The sequence below is a fragment of the Heptranchias perlo genome, chromosome 1, assembly GCF_035084215.1.
Source record: "Heptranchias perlo isolate sHepPer1 chromosome 1, sHepPer1.hap1, whole genome shotgun sequence".
NCBI lineage: Eukaryota > Metazoa > Chordata > Chondrichthyes > Hexanchiformes > Hexanchidae > Heptranchias > Heptranchias perlo.
In genome coordinates this window covers 11,506,290-11,524,237 of record NC_090325.1, presented here as the reverse complement: position 1 = coordinate 11,524,237, position 17,948 = coordinate 11,506,290, and the positions used below count along the sequence as shown (strand labels likewise).

The following is a 17,948-nucleotide window of genomic DNA, read 5'->3' as shown; positions in this document are numbered from 1 at the left end:
TCTGCCATTCAATTATATCATAGCTGATCTGTATCTGAATTCCATCTACCCGTTTTGGTTCTGTAACTCTTCATAACCTTACCTAATAAAAATATTTGGAGGACTGAAGGATATGAGAGGGATTGTGAGGCTGGAGGGGATTGCAGAGATGGGGTGCGGCAAGGCCATGGAGGATTTGAAGACGAGGGTGAGGAAATATAAAACAGATGGGATCTGGGTGCCAGAGTAGGTCAGTGAGGACAGGCGTAATGGGCGAGCAGGACTTAGCACAGGACAGGATATGGGCAGCTGAGTTTTGGGCCTGTTGGAGTTTATGGAGGGTGGAAGAGGGGAGGCCAGCAAGGATGTCATTGGAAACATCGAGTCTATTGGTGAAAATAGTATGGATAAAGATTTCAGCACTCAAAATGTCACCCTGTCTTTGAAGATCCTGATGGGCCTGCTGAGTTTTTCCAGTACTTTCTGTTTTTATTTCAGATTTCCAGCATTTGCCATTTTTTTCTTTAATCCCTTCATTTATTTCATTTGATATAAAATATATATTGTATAAACAAGGTGATGAGAATGAGGGTGTGTATACCTCATCAAAACCCCTTCATCATTTTGAACACCTTGTCAGATCTCCTCTTGGCCTTCTTTGTTCGAATGAATAGAGCTCCAGTTTCTCTGGTCTCTTCTCGTAAATAAAGACCCTCATCCCTGGTATGATCTTAGTGAATCTCTTCTGCACCCTATCGACAGCCTTGATTTCCTCTCCTTATTCTTCCTCTTAAAAGTTATCACCTCACATTTCTCTGCATTAAATTCTATGTAACTTTTATATACCCAAACTATTAACCCATCTGTTCTCCTGCAACTACTTACAGCTTTCTTCAGAATTAGCCACATTCCCTATTTTTGTCTTGTCTGAAAATGTATATATATATATAAGAAACACACTAGTCCCAACAGTGACCCTGCTAGGAGACATCCCTCCAGTCTGAAAAAATATCCATTAACCACTATTTTCCGTTCCCTGCGGCTTAACCAACTTCCTATCTGTCCTACCACAGTTCCTTTAATGCCATTTTCCTTAAATTTATCAACAAGCCTCCTATTTGTCACCTTATCACACACCTTATGAAAACCCACATACACAACATCCACTGCACTTCCTTTATCAATACACTTCATTATTTTCTCAAAGAACTCTATTAAATTTGACTTTTCTAAGTCCAAGCTGGCTATCGCAAGGTAACGAGATTATTGCAGGTGAGGAAGGCTATCCAGCCCATCTTAATCCATCTATCCAGAGTTGTAGTGAGCCTATTGTAATGATCTGGAAATGTGCTGCCTGAAAGGGTGGTGGAAGCAGATTCAATAGTAACTTTCAAAAGGGAATTGGATAAATACTTGAAGGGAAAAAATTTACAGGGCTATGGGGAAAGAGCAGGGGATTGGGACTAATTGGATAGGTCTTTCAAAGAACCGGCACAGGCATAATGGGCCAAGTGGCCTCCTACGATACTGTGATTCTAATGCAGCATCCAATCATTCCTTTAATGATTCTGAGTTTTTACCTCTTATGTGGAGCTGAACCAAATAGAAGACCCCAAGTTCGACTCCTAGGCTGTGTTGAGTTTATGGACCTCAGCCAGCGTAGTAGAGCTACAAGTGGTGATAGTGTTTCTGGACTAGGGAAGGATTCCTGCTTCTGAACATTGTCTAGTGACCCCTGATGAATAATGTATGATTATGGCCCTTGAGTGAGGATACAGTCCATCTATCAGGAAAGACTGAACAGGCTGGGGCGCTTTTCTCTAGAAAAGAGATGACTGAGGGGTAACCTCTTTAAGATTACAAAAGGGTTTGATAGGGTAGACGTAGAGAGGATGTTTCCACTTGTGCGGGAGTCCAAAACCAGGAACCATAAATACAAGATAGTCCACTAAGGAATTCAGGAGAAACTTCTTTACCCAGAGAGTGGTGAGAATATGGAACTTGCTACCACAAAGTAGTTGAGGAAAATAGCATAGATGCATTTAAGGGGAAGTTAGATAAGCACATGAGGGAAAAAAGAATCGAAGGATATGCTGAGAGGGTGAGATGAAGTAGGGTGGGAGGAGGCTCATGTGGAGCATAAACACAGGCATGGACCAATTGGGCTGAATGGCCTGTTTCTGTGCTGTAAAATTCTATGTAATTCTATACCTTGGCTTCAGTATCCACCATGGTAAAACATCTTGTCGATATTTAGTGTCCTGGCTCACATACAAAGAATGGCAAACGAGCATGGGACTAAAATTGCTACAGCAGGAGTTATCTTGGTTTGCACTCTCATCTCTGAGTCAGAAGGTCGTGGGTTCAGGTTCCACTCCAGAGACTTAAGCACATAATCCAGGCTGACACTTCAGTGCAGCATTGAGGGAGCGCTGCACTGTGAGAAGTGCTGTCCTTCAGATGAGACGTTAAACCGAGGTTCTGTCAGCCCTCTCGGGAGGACATGAAATATATGATGACACTATTTGAAGAAGAGCAGGGACAGTCCCCCGGTGTCCTGTTCAATGTCTATCCTTATTATTAATCCTGAGGTTAGCAAGCACCTACGGTCTATTGATAATTGGTTGTTAGATTTGATATTATGGGCAAGATCAATACTAGGGGCCATAGATATAAGATAGTCACCAATAAATCCAATAGGGAATTCAGGAGAAACTTCTTTACCCAGAGAGTGGTTAGAATGTGGAACTCACTACCACAAGGAGTAGTTGAGGCAAATAGCATAGATGCATTTAAGGGGAAGCGGGAGAAAGGGATAGAAACATAGAAACGTAGAAAATAGGAGCAGGAGTAGGACATTCGGCCCTTCGAGCCTGCTCCACCATTCAATATGATCATGGCTGATCCTCCATCTCAATACCATATTCCCGCTCTCTTCCCATACCCCTTGATGCCTTAAGGATAATAGAAGGATATGCTGATAGGATGAGATGAAGAGGGGTGGGAGGAGGCTCATGTGGAACGGCCTATTTATGTGCTGTAAATTCTATGTAATACTATGTAATTCTAAGACCAAATACAATAGTTCAGGAGATTGGGGAAGCAAATTTTGGAACTACAAGTAGAGATGTAAATAACATTAATTGAGATGGAGAGGGAGCAGAGGAAATTCACCAGAATGATACCAGGGATGAGGGACTTCAGCAATGTGGAAAGACTGAAGAAGCTGGAATTGTTTTCCTTAGAGCAGAGAAGGTTAGCAGGGAATTAATAAGAGTGTTAAAAATTATGAGGGGTTTTGATAGAGGAATTAAGGTGAATGTTTCCACTGGCAGGAGGGTTGGGAACCAGAGGACACATTTAGGATAATTGGCAAAAGAACCGGAGGGGAGATGAGGAGAATTTTTTTTTAATGCAGCGAGTTGTAATGATCTGGAATGCACTGCCTGAAAGGGTAGTGGAAGCAAATTCAATAGTAACTTTCAAAAGGGAATTGGATAAATACTTGAAAAGGAAAAAATTTACAGGCTATGGGGAAAGACTGGGGGACTGGGACTAAGAGCCGGCACAGATACGATGGGTCGAATGGCCTCCTTCTGTGCTGTAAGATTCTATAATTCTATGATAAGATGTGCAGAGAATGGAAGTATGAGAAATAAAATGCTGGAATAAGAGCTAGAAGTTAAGAACTAGGAGCAGGAGTAGGCCATACGGCCCCTTGAGCCTGCTCCGCCATTCAATAAGATCATGGCTGATCTTCTATCTCAACTCCACTTTCCAGCCCTATCGTCATATCCCATGATTCCCTTCGTGTCCAAATATCTATCAATCTCAGCCTTCAGCTCTGGAATTCCCTCCCTAAACCTCTCCATCCCTCTACTTCTCTCTCCTCCTTTAAGGTGTTCTTTGACCAAGCTTTTGGTCACCTGTCCTAATACCTCCTTATGTGGCATGGTGTCAAATTTTGTTTGATAACACTCCTGTGAAGTGCCTTGGGACGTTTCACTACGTTAAAGGTACTATGTAAATGAAAGCTGTTTTTGTTATTGTTGAATATACTCAACGACTGAGCATCCACAGCCCTCTGGGGTAGAGAATTCCAAAGATTCACAACCTTCTAAGTGAAGACATTTTTCCTCATCTCGGTCATAGAGTCATAGAGTCATAGAGTTATACAGCACGGATAGAGGCCCTTCGGCCCATCGTGTCCGCGCCGGCCATCAGCCCTGTCTACTCTAATCCCATATTCCAGCATTTGGTCCGTAGCCTTGTATGCTATGGCATTTCAAGTGCTCATCCAAATGCTTCTTGAATGTTGTGAGGGTTCCTGCCTCCACAACCCTTTCAGGCAGTGAGCTCTAAATGGCCACCCCCTTATCTTGAGACTATGCCCCCTAGTTCTAGATTCTCCAGTCAGGGGAAACAGCCTCTCAGCATCTACCCTGTCAAGCCCTTTTAGAATCTTATATGTTTCAATGAGATCACCTCTCATTCTTCTAAACACCAGAGGGTATAGGCCCATTCTACTCAATCTAACCTCAAAGGACAACCCTCTCATCCCAGGAATCAATCTAGTGAACCTTCGTTGCAGCGCCTCCAAGGCAAGTTTATCCTTTCTTAGGTAAGGAGACCAAAACTGTACACAATACTCCAGCTGTGTTCTCACTAGAGCCCTATATAATTGCAGCAAGACTTCCTTACTCTTATATGCCAACCCCCTTGCAATAAAGGCTAACATACCATTTGCCTTCCTAATTGCTTGCTGTACTTGCATGTTAAAATTCTGTGATTCGTATACAAGGGCACCCAAATCCCTCTGAATACCAACATTTCTTAGCCTCTCACCTTTTAAATAAAGATTCTGCTTTTCTATTCTTCTTACCAATGTGGATACTTTCACATTTCCCCACATTATACTCCGACTGCCACCTTCTCACCCACTTACTTAACCTGTCTATATCCCTTTGCAGCCTCTTTGCATCCTCCTCACAGTTTACTTTCCCACCTAGCTTTGTATCATCAGAAAACTTGGATACACTCGATCCCCTCGTGTAAGTAAGTCATTAATATAGATTGTAAACAGCTGAGGCCCAAACACTGATCCTTGCAGCACCCCACTAATTACAACCTGCCAACCCGAAAATGACCCGTTTATTCCTACTCTCTGTTTTCTGTTGGTTAACCAATCCTCAATCCATGCTAATATATTACCCCCAATCCCATGTGCCCTAAACTTGTGTAACAACTTCTTATGTGGCACCTTATCGAATGCCTTTTGAAAATCCAAATACACTACACCCACTGGTTCCCCTTTATCTACCCTGATAGTTACACTCTCTAGAAACTCTAATAGATTTGTCAAACACGATTTCCCTTTCATAAAACCATGTTGACTCTGCCTAATCATACTATGATTTTCTAAGTGTCCTGTTACTACCTCCTTAATAATAGATTCTAGCATTTTGCCTACTACTGACGTCAGGCTAACTGACCTGTAGTTCCCTATTTTCTCTCTGCCTCCTTTCTTGAATAGCGGGGTTATATTTGCTACCTTCCAATCCATGGGGACCATTCTAAAAACTAGGGAATTCTGGAAGATCAAAACCAATGCATCCACTATCTCCACAGCCACCTCTTTTAAAACCCTAGGATGTAGGCCATCAGGTCCAGGGGATTTGTCGGCTTTTAGTCCCATTAATTTCTCCAGTACATTTTCTTTACTAATATTAATTACTTTAAATTCTTCACTCTCATTAGACCCTTGGTTCCCCACTATTTCCGGTATGTTTTTTGTGACTTCTACTGTGAAGACAAATGCAAAATATTTTTTTAATGTTTCTGGCATTTACGTTTATACCATAAGACCATAAGAGATAGGAGCAGGAGCCCCTCGAGCCTGCTCCACCATTTAATGAGATCATGGCTGATCTGATTTTTACTTCAACTCCACTTTCCCACCTTTTCCCCATATCCTTTGACTCCCTTACTGATTAAAAATTTGTCTAACTCAGCCTTGAATGTATTCAATGACTCAACCTCCACAGCTTTTCGGGGTAAAGAATTCGAAAAATTCACCACCCTCTGGGAGAAGAAATTCCTCCTCATTTCCGTCTTAAACAGACGACCCCTTATCCTGAGACTATGCCCCCTAGTTTTAGATTCCCCCATGAGGGGTAACATCCTGTCAGCATCTACCCTATCGAGTCCCCTCAGAATCTTGTATGTTCAATAAGATCTCCTCTCATTCTTCTAAACTCCAATGAGTATAGACCCAAACTGTTCAATCTTTCCTCATATGACAACCCTTCCATCCCCGGAATCAACCTAGTGAACCTTCTCTGAACTGCCTCCAATGCAAGTATGTCCTTCCTTAAATAAGGGCACCAGAACTGTACGCAGTACTCCAGGTGTGGTCTCACCAGCTCCCTGTGCAGTTGTAGCATGACTTCCCTGCTTTTATACTCCATCCCCCTAGAAATAAAGGCCAATATTCCGTTTGCCTTCCGGATTACCTGCTGCACCTGTATGTTGACTTTTTGTGTCTCATGTACGAGGACACCCAGATCCCTCTGTACCGCAGCATTTTGTAATATTTCTCCATTCAAATAATATTTTGCTTTTTTATTTTTCCTCCCAAAATGGATGACTTCACATTTTCCCACATTATATTCCATCTGCCAATTTTTTGCCCATTCGCTTAACCTGTCAATATCCCTTTGCAGACACTTTGTGTCCTCATCGCAACTTGCTTTTCCACCTACCTTTGTATCATCAGCAAATTTGGCCACAAGACACTCTGTTCCTTCATCCAAGTCATTGATATATATTGTAAATAGTTGAGGCCCCAGCACTGAGCCCTGCGACACCCCACACGTTTACTGTTGCTAATCTCTTCCTTTTTACTTACTTGTAGAAGCTCTTACAATCTGTTTTTATATTTCTTGTTAGTTTACTCTATGTCCCGTGGGGAATTTAGACATAATTGGTACCTCTGTAACCTGCTTGGAAAATAGTGATGGATTGGAAGTGCGATTCCATAAAGATAAGTTGGTGAAGCTTTATTTGTACAAGAGGATATAACTGCAATAGAAAGGGAGGATATTAATCAGCAGGAGCGAGTTGAAATGGTCTGGCTGCAGCTCGAGCAAGGAGTTGATCCTTGGTACATGTTATAGGCCTCGTGGGGCAACCAGGAGAGTAAAGACCTGGAATTTTGCGAACAAATTGGAAGAGCAGCAGAAGAGCTGTTATCATGGGACATTTTAACTGTCCTTTGATTAAGTGGCCTGGTGTGGGGTAGCCAAGTGTAGAGGGAGGCAAGACTGATGCATTTGTTTCCTTATTCAACATGGTATTGAGAGTACCAGAGAGGAACGTTTATTAGATTTAGTACCTCGCAGTGATAGTACTTACTCGGTAATATTCCATCTCTGTGTGGGCGAGCAGCTGGACGATAGTGATCATTATAGTGTTAGATTGCAGTTCTTCAGATGAGCTAATATTTCTCATCGTTTAATACTGGTGCCTCATTTCAGGAGGGCTAAATTTTCAATTGTAAGGAAAGAACTGGGAATACGCTGTTGGGTAAGAAAATCTGTAATACAGAAGAAAAATTGATTAATTTTAAATCCATGCTCACAGTCAAGAAAACCTTATAGATCCCTAGGAGAAAAGGGGGAGTTTAAGGTAAAGTGAAACCTGAATAGGTTTAGAAAAATTAGGTGAAAAATAATAAGAAAGAAACATAGTGATTGATTGATTATTAGAATGATCTGTTCAATTATGAACAGCAGGAGATAGTTTCTAGGGGGCTCCCACCCTGGACAGGGAGAGGGTCAGAGGTCAAGGCATTGGCATTCAGTAACTCCAGGTATGTGTACACGATACAGCAGTACTCATTAAAGGAAATAGTTCAAGAAAGAGGTCTGAAGTTGGCAGTCGGTCACTGGTTAAAGGTGCCCAAGCATTGTGAGATGGCTACAGGGAAAGCAAATAGGGTTTTGAGTTGTATTGCTAGGACAATTGAGTACAGACATAAACCACTGAACTTAGGATATATAAGGCACTGGTATATCTGCACTTGGAGTGTTAGGTTGAATTTTGGCGCTTACAAACAGTGACGGACATCGAGGATTCGGATACTGGGATGATACCAAATCTTGGTGCTCTTTTGTACTTCATTGGTTGTAAAGCGCCTTGGGACATCCTCAGGTCGTGAAAGGCGCTATATAAATGCAAGTCTTTCCTTCTTTTTCTTTGTTCTGATTATAGGGTCCAAGATTTAGGATTACTTACTTTAGATAAATGTAGTCTCAGAGGGGATATGATTGAGATTTTCAAACCGATCAAGGAACTGGATTCAGTTCAGTTAGTGCAGTCAAAAATGGTAGGACTAGAGGTCAGGCTCATAAAATCCACAGGTGAAGAGTTAGATTGAATGTATTTCTTTTCAGAGAGTCATCTCCCTCTGGAACAATCTGCAGAGCCATCAGTGAGTATGGAATATCTGCAGTTTGTTAAAAAGGGACCTTGACAAGTTCCTGAGACAAGCAAACATTGCCAGTTAGTTGTAATTATGAGTAGTCATGGGCAACCTCAGTGTCTTGGAGTTTGCTTGTTTGCCTCTGGGAATCATAGAGGAATCCCCCAGGGCTTTACCCTGACTTGGTTGCAGCTGGGGTTTTTTTTTGGTCTATGTTTTCTTGTCTATCCCATGAGATAACATAGTTAGGGGGTGTATGAATGGTGCGCATAGGGTTTTTGGTAATATTGCTAAGCCCATTAAGACCATGTGCTCAGGCTGTGTGAGGCTTCGTTGACTGGATGTGGTTGAGGTTGATGGGTCTGATGGTCTTTCCTTGCCCATCTCTTTGTATGGATGATCTTCGATGACCAAGTGGCCCTGACTCATCCCTCACATTTCTTGTGGTCTTATTTCACTGTTGAAGAGTTTTGGTTTGTGAGCATCTTCTGTCTGAAGAGCTGCTGTTGCCTTGGCTGAAAGTTGGCTCTGAGTAGTTCTGAAGGGCACTGTGACCTTTCCTGACATTATCACTGACTGATAAGACCAGCGACTCGTGGCTTCTTATCCCGAGGAGATGAAACTCATTCTTCTTTGTAGAGCCGTGGGGCTGAATAGGCGACACATTCAACAGTAAATGGCACGGGTGACTTCCGCGCCCTGGCCTCTATTCTTACAGCACCCATTCATTACATGTGAGTATAACCGGTGGTGGATCCAGACACTGTGTCCCATTCTCTACGACTGACATCCATCAACCTGAAAAGCATAAAAACTTAGCTATAAAAAAAACTCACATCATGAAATAAATAAAATACATCAACAGGCTTTCAGCACAACTGCACTTGATGAATGAGAGCAGACTCATTTGGCTCAATGTCACAGAGCAACTTGTGTCACAGTCTGGCTGTTACCTAGCACCAGTTGAGTACTGTTTCTGTCGCAAGGAACATCGGAACAGGAGTAGGCCGTTCAGCCCCTCTAGCCTAATCACTTAGATCATGGCCGTGGTTCTGTATCCCTTAATAACCTTGCCTAAAAAAATCTATCATTTTCAGTTTTGAAATTTTAATTGACCCCTGGCCTCAGCAGCTTTTTGGGGGAGAGAATTCCAGATTTCCACTACCCTTTGTACGAAGAAGTGTTTCCTAACATCACCCCTGTATGAACTAGCTCTAAGCCTTAAGTCGCTTCCTGTTCCCGGTCCTAATTTTCTTCCCATCTCTCCTGGAGGTACTCGACGGAGTGCAGCTTCACAGGATGCACCTCACCCAAGCAGCCATTCTCCCAGCGTGAGCCTTGGCAACAAGCCGTAGCAGGTCATTTGACCACGGGGAGAGCATCCCAGCTGAGCCTGATCTTCTCCTCGCTCAAACTCCGTTGTCATGACTTTCCTTCACTTGTTTGGCTGTACTTCAACAGTCCAAGGACGATTATCAACTGTTGCCATGACAACCAAATGCCGGGGATAAAAATGGCAAAGAAACTGAACCTTTATCTGATTATTTTAACATGAGATTGGATATTTGTTTGACATTAGTTTTCAAGACAAACTATCATTCCCACTTAATTTTAACCTTAACCAATAGATTAGGGAGTTGCATTCAACTCCATGAGTAACATTGGCTGGTGCAATGAGCTAGACTCTAGATTTTCACCTCTGGGCTTAAATCCAGCCCAGACTAATGGGTTGAAACTCTCCTCTGCCTGTTGGTTTTACAGTTTCTAGATTAGAAGGGCTAATAGGGAATAATTAAAAAGGCCAGCAGATAATATAGAAGGAAATAGTAAGGGCTTTTTTAAGCAGATAAAATGTAAAAGAATAGTTGAAGAGAGGGTAGAACTGCTCAAGTACAAAAGAAAGAGTCCAGTTGTGGAGGATAAAAGTAGGGGCAGAGGTGTTAAATAAATATTTTGTATCAGTGTTTACAAATGATTATGGAGTGAGAATAAAGGTGTACCAGAGGAGGATATAGAACAATTGATGGAGATAACTGTAGAAAAAGAATTGGTTCTAAAAAATTGAACATGCCACTGAGCCCTGATAGCTAGCACCCTAAAGTTGTTGAAAGAAGTGAGAGAGAAAGAAAGGTTTGCATTTACACAGCGCCTTTCATGACCTCAGGACATCCCAAAACCCTTTACAGCTAATGAAATACTTTTTGAAGTGTAGTCACTGTTGTAATGTAGTAATGCGGTAGGCAATTTGTGCACAGCAAGATCCCACAAACAGCAATAAGATAATGACCAGATAATCTGTTTTAGTGACGTTGGTTGAGGGGTAAATATTGGCCAGGTAAATATTGGTGGGAGAACCTTCACCACACGGACTTTAGCGGTTCAAGGAGGCGGCTCACCACCACCTTCTCAACGGCAATTAGGGATGGCCAATAAATGCTGGCCTCGCCAGCGACGCCCACATCCCGTGAACGAATTTAAAAAAAAGGACACCGGGGAGAACTTCTTTTACAGTCACCTGAGAGGGCAGACAGGGCCTCAGTTTAACATCTCATCTGAAAGACGGCACCTCCGACAGTACAGCACTCCCTCAGTACTGCACTGGAGTTTCAGCCTGGATTGTGTGCTCAAGTCTCTGGAGTGGGAATTGAACCCCCAAACATTCTGACTCAGAGGCAAGAGTGCTACCATCTGAACCAGAGGAGATAGCATAGGGACTGTGCCATGGAACGGGAGAGTAGCCAATGTCACGCATTTATTCCAGGAGGGACAGGAGGATAAACGGGTAACTATAGACTAGTTAGTCTAATGTTAGTCAAGGGCAAACTCTCCGAATCTGTAATTTGAGTTAAAATTAGTGAACATTTAAAAATGCATGGGTTAACCAAAGACAGCTAACAAGGATTTGGGAAAGGCAAGTGCGTTTGATAAATGTAATAGATTTTTTTGAAGATATGGATAGATAAAGAGCATGTTGTAGATGCGGTGTATATGGATTTTCAGAAGGCACTTGATAAAGTGTCTCATGAGAGGTTTGTTAGAAAAATTCAAGTGCATGGTATGAGGAAATGTAGCTGCGGAGGAGAAGTTCGGGAGGGCAGTGGTGACTTTGACAGTGACATGTAAGAAGATGGTGCACGGGCCAGCCAGGAGCAGCTCGGCATGAAAGAGGCTGCAGATGTCCACGGCTACATGTCGAGTGACTCTGAGCCTCCGAGTGCACTGCTGCTCAGAGAGGTCCAGGAGGCTGAGCCTCGGTCTGTGGAACCTGTGGCGAGGGTAGTGCCCTCTGCGATGCATCTCTCTCTGCGGTAGCCCTCCCTCCTGCTGTACAGGTGGATGTGTCACAGCACTGTGTTGTGGAGCTCCACGTGTCAGAGGTGGACGGCGTGGATGACGAGGCTGGTGAGGCTGGTGATGCTGTTCGTCCTCCGAGGAGGTCATGACTGCAGCTACGGTGGTCCCCATCCGCAGGATGTACAGCTGAGGGGGTCCGCAAGGTAGGTACATGTCTCCGGACCCCGGGGTAAGTGTGCAGGTTGGTGACTTTGACCGTCAGGAGGAGGGTGTTGGAGGCCAAACTTTGTCCCAAGTACCAGAGTGGCCTCCTGCAATGGGTGAGAGACTCTCCCCCCCCCCCCCCACCTGTCAAATGGACCTTTGCAGCTGCCACAGGCTGACAGATGCAACACGACCATTCCAGCTGGGAGTGTTTCCCCCAGTGTGGGAAACAGTCCCATATTGTTCAAAAATCACACACAGTCCCTTAATCAGGTCAGTCAATGACCTAAAATACCAAACTAAATATTGTCAAGTGGCATCCCGCTGGCTTTAATTGCCTGCGGGATTCCCACCAGCGGGGGCTGCGCATGCCGGCGCGTCAGCGGGGAACCCGGAAGTGGGCGGGATCGAGGCGAGATCCGGTCCCGCTCCTGGATTTCCCGATTTTCGGGGCCCCCCCCGCCGAGAACGCACCCGGTAGCGGGTGGTAAAATCGAGCCCAAAGAGTCAGGGCAGTGTTGCTCATATTGGAGAAGGGTTAAAAATAGTGTACCCAGGTGTCAGTGCTGGCTCCACTTTCGTTCTCAGTATTTATAGATGATTTGGACTTGGGCACAAGGAGCACAATCTCAAAATTCGCTGATGACTCAAAAGTCGGGAGTTTAGCAAACAGCGAGAGGAGGTTGGCCTGAAAAAGGCAGACAGGTTAGCAGGATGGGCAATCGGGTGGCAGATGCAATGTAATGTGGAGATGTGTATGGTGATACATTTTGGGAGGGGAAACAAGGAATGACACTATATATTTAATTCAAAGATACTAAAGAGTGTGGAGGAACAGAAAGACGCAGGGGGTTTAATAACATAATTCCTTGAAAGTGCAAGTGCAGGTTGATAAAGCCATTAAAAAGAAGGCTAACAGTATTTTGGGTTTTATAAACAGGGCATACAGTGTAGGAGTAAAGTAGTAAACTTTGGGTAGGGCATAGTTAGAGTACAATGTGCAGTTTTGGGTATAACATTGCAGAATGGACAATAAAGCCATAGAGAACATACATTTACCAGGATCTTGCCAAGGATGGGAAACGATAGTTATGGGGAGAGATTTAAGACACTGGAACTATTTTCACTGGAGCAGAGAAGGCAAAGAGGAGATTTAATAATGGTTATTAAAATTTTGATGGTTTTGATAGAGTGAATGGGAATAAAACTATTTCCTCTGGTTTGGAATGATGAGGGGTTCATCAATTCAAAATTGTTACGGAGAGAGGTTAGGAGAAAATTGCAAAGGTTTGTCGGATCTTGGAATGCTTCGCTGGAGAGAGTGGATGAGGCAGAAATAATTGCATCTTTTAAGGGGAAATACCATAAATATTTGAAACAGAGGAAGATACAGGGCTATGTGTTAGAATGCGAGACATTGGCATTAGTGTTCAATTGCCGTAGCAAAGAGCTGAGACAGATATGATGACCTCTTTGTGTGCTGTAAACATCTATCATTCAGTGGTTCTATGTGAAAGGAGCTTGAACAGTCTTAATCCAGTGCCTATTGGGCATGCACCCATAGTATAAAACTGCCTATAATTCAATGCCAATGCATCAATTGGACTCAAAGAAGTGACAGAGTGGATGATGTGTGAAATGTTAAGATGTCACATTGATGTAGTAGGGTGAAGTGCTCTTCTGAGATTGGTGCTGAGGCCCATTGTTGGGGTGGAGTAGAGAGAGTTAGAACTGTGTTGTACCTGATACTGGTGGGTGCCTCAAATGGAAAATACTCTACTTCCTAGCACTGACATCTCTCACCGCGATGAGCACAAAAGTGACAAAAAAAAAGAAAGTACAGCAATGTTTGTAAATTTTAGTTAAATAGATTGTGCCCTTTTGTCTGCCCAGGAAGAGGAAATGGAGAGTCTGTCAATAACTAACATAAGAACATAAGAAACAGGAGCAGGAGTAGGCCAAATGGCCCCTCGAGCCTGCTACACCATTCATTAAGATCATGGCTGATCTTCAACCTCAACTCCACTTTCCTGCCCGATCCCCTGATTCCCCATGTGTCCAAAAATATATCTCAGCCTTGAATATCCTCAAAGACTCAGCATCCACAGCCCTCTGGGGTAGAGAATTCCAAAGATTCACAACCCTCTGAGTGAAGAAATTCCTCCTCATCCCAGTCTTGAAAGGCCGACCCCTTATCCTGAGACTATGCCTCCTAGTTCTAGACTCTCCAGCCAGGGGAAACAATCTCTCAGCCTCTACCCTGTCAAGCCCCCTCAGAATCTTATGTTTCAATGAGATCACCTCTCATTCTTCTAAACTCCAGAGATTCTATTCTACTCAACCTCTCCTCATAGGGCAATCCTTTCATCCCAGGAATCAATCTAGTGAACCTTCATTGCACTGCCTCTAAGACAAGTATATCCTTCCTTAGATAAGGAGACCAAAACTGTACACAGTACTCCAGGTGAGGTCTCAACAAAGCCCTGTACAATTTTAGCAAGACTTCCTTACTCTTGTACTCCAACCCCCTTGCAATAAAGGCCAACGTGCCATTTACCTTCCTAATTGCTTGGTGTACCTGCATGCTAACTTTGTGTTTCTTGTACAAGAACACCCAGATCTCTCTGAACACAACATTTAATAGTTTCTCACCATTTAAAAAATATTCTGTTTTTCTATTCTTCCTACCAAAGTGAATAATCTCACATTTCCCCAAATTGTACTTCATCTGCCACCTTCTTGCCCACTCATTTAACCTGTCTATATCCCTTTGCAGATTATTTGTGTCCTCCTCACAGTTTACTTTCCCACCTAGCATTGTATTGTCAGCAAACTTGGATCCGTCACACTCAGTCCCTTCATCTATCTAAGTCATAATATAGATTGTAAATAGTTGAGGCCCAAGCACTGATCCTTGTGGCACCCCACTAGTTACAGCCTGCCATCCTGAAAATTACCCATTTATCCCTACTCTCTGTTTTCTGTCCATTAACTAATCCTCTATCCATGCTAATATGTTACCCCCACTCCATGAGCCCTAAACCTGTGTGACAACCTCTTATGTGGCACCTTATCGAATGCCTTTTGAAAATCCAAATATACTACATCCACTGGTTCCCCTTTATCTACCCCTGCTAGTTACATCCTCATAAAACTCTAATAAATTTGTCAAACACAATTTCCCTTTCATAAAACCGTGTTGACTCTGCCTAATCATATTATGATTTTCTAAGTGCCCTGTTACCACATCCTTAATAATGGATTCCAGCATTTTCCCGGCGACTGATGTCAAGCGAACTGGCCTATAGTTCCCTGTTTTCTCTCTTCCTCCTTTCTTGAATAGCGGGATTATATTTGCTACCTTCCAATCTGCTGGGACCGTTCTAGAATCTCGGGAATTTTGGAAGATCACAACCAATGCATCCACTATCTCCACAGCCACCTCTTTTAGAACTCTAGGATGTAGGCCATCAGGTCCAGGGGATTTGTTGGCTTTTAGTTTCTTCAGTACTTTTTCTCTACTGATAATAATTACTTTAAGTTCCTCACTCTCATTAGACCCTTGGTTCCCCACTATTTCTGGTATGCTTTTTGTGTCTTCTGCTGTAAAGACAGATACAAAATATTTGTTTAACGCATCTGCCATTTCCTGTTCCCCACTGACAACTTAATATTGTATGCTGTGAATATCAACTCCTTTCAGGTTGAGCTGCGCGCAATGAAATCAACCAACCAAAATCAGAGCAGGTGGGACTCTGCAACCCTAAACTCTAGCCTTGAAGTATAACAAGGATGGATCTGCACATTAAGACAGACCAGGTTTGGGAGAAGTGGAAGTATCACAATAAGAGCAGTGGTCTTGGAAAGTGAAGTTTACATAAAGAACAATAAAAAAAATTAGGAACAAGAAAAGGCAATTCGTCACAAAAAGCCCACCCTTTTTGATAGATTATCTCTATCTAAATAACTAACACTGTCTACGTTAAAACCTATTAGTGGACAATCTAAATGCAGATATTTCTTTCTTTGCCCACCTTCTCATCAACCCCTTCTTTCTAATAGCCTCCTAAGGCTGATTATACTTTCCAATTTAATGCCCTCCCTGGTAACTGATTCCAAAACTCTCTTCCCATCCGGATTCAAAACGTTTTTCCCGTCTTTCTCCTAGTGTTCTCATTTTTAACTGCACATATCGGAATTGCACTATTCATCACAGTGAAGAATTTGCCTGGAGCAGCTTGATAATCTTGAAAACTACAGGGTTCTATAAAGGCCATTCTTCTTCATCACCCCTAACCTGAAGCGCATGGGAGTACTTCGAGTGATCATGGTGTAAGAAGTTGCAAAACGTCCTGTTCCTTACAAGGGGTTGGTTTTCATCTTGAGGAGCTGGTGAAAAAGAATCACCAAGAATAAAAAATTGCTGCAACAGAGAGAGGAGATTGTTGTAGCAGCCTGTGATTCACTTAGCCTGTGCAGTTACATCATTGTTATACTTAATACCCTTTTATCTACGTCGAAACAATTCGACTGCACTCCGCTTGTCTGTTACAATGCAAGGCAAGAAGTTAAATTTAAAAGTAAACCAGTCGTACTATAGACTGTAAATTAGAAAATGATTAAAACAACCAGTTGTAACTGGAACTCGATCTCAGGACAATTTGTACTTAGAAAATTGTTGGGCTTGTCTTACAGTTTATGATGTTATTAGGATGATTTGATTGTATCTCACTGCCAGTCATCAATTACGCTGTATATACCTCACTGTAATCTATCACCCTGTATATATCTCACTGCCAGTCATCAATTACCCTGTATATATTTCACTGCCAGTCATCTATTATCCTATAAGTAACTCACTGCCAGTCATCAATTACCCTGTATATATCTCACTGCCAGTCATCAATTACCCTGAATATATCTCACTGCCAGTCATCTATTACCCTGTATATATCTCACTATAATCCATTACCCTGTATATATCTCACTGCCAGTCATCAATTACCCTGTGTATATCTCACTGTAATCCATTACCCTGTATATATCTCACTGCCAGTCATCAATTACCCTGTATATATTTCCATGCCAGTCATCAATTACCCTGTATATCTCTCACTGGCAGTCATCAATTACCCTATAAGTAACTCACTGCCAGTCATCAATTACCCTATAAGTAACTCACTGCCAGTCATCAATTACCCTATAAGTAACTCACTGCCAGTCATCTATTACCCTATAAGTAACTCACTGCCAGTCATCAATTACCCTATAAGTAACTCACAGCCAGTCATCTATTACCCTATAATTAACTTACTGCCAGTCATCAATTACCCTATAAGTAACTCACTGCCAGTCATCAATTACCCTATAAGTAACTCACTGCCAGTCATCTATTAACCTATAATTAACTCACTGCCAGTCATCTATTACCCTATAATTAACTCACTGCCAGTCATATATTACCCTATAAATAACTCACTGCCAGCCACCTCTTCTCCTACATGTATTTCATTGCTGATTATTTTTATTTCTTCTTTTGTACCAAATCATTCTTTTCCTTGCAGCACTTCTTTACTCTCTACGAAGCCCAAATCCATTTTAGGACTTGAGTACTGCACCCCCCTTGAAAGGAAAGAAACTTCAAGGAGCTCTCTTGCACTCCTGAATAGGACATAAGAAATGTAATCCATCAGTACATTCTCTACCTGCCAGCATCTCTCTGTTGAAACCTTTCTTGACTTTTTCTGTTTCATAGTCATTATTTCCCTGAACATTCCTCTGTTGCTCCTCATAACCTTGAAACACTCTTCCTACTCTTTGCATCTTTGCTGTATTGAAAACAATACTTATCACACCATATCCCACTTTGAACAATCTTTACAGGACCTTAAAACCATGGAATTCCTTAGCTCGCTCAGTCTTCCCTTCATCTTAAAATCTGCATGGTTCTGAAGCCTAAACTTGGTGTCACCAAACTGCCAGTTCTTGA

The 17,948-nt window shown here is 42.6% G+C and overlaps 1 protein-coding gene across 2 annotated transcripts in view; it reads left to right on the top strand.

Moving 5' to 3' along the window:
• The window catches only part of LOC137316523 (dedicator of cytokinesis protein 2-like), a 1,021,473-nt gene that overhangs the window by 344,277 nt on the left and 659,248 nt on the right, over positions 1-17,948 (top strand). The gene's annotated exons all lie outside the window — the stretch shown is intronic.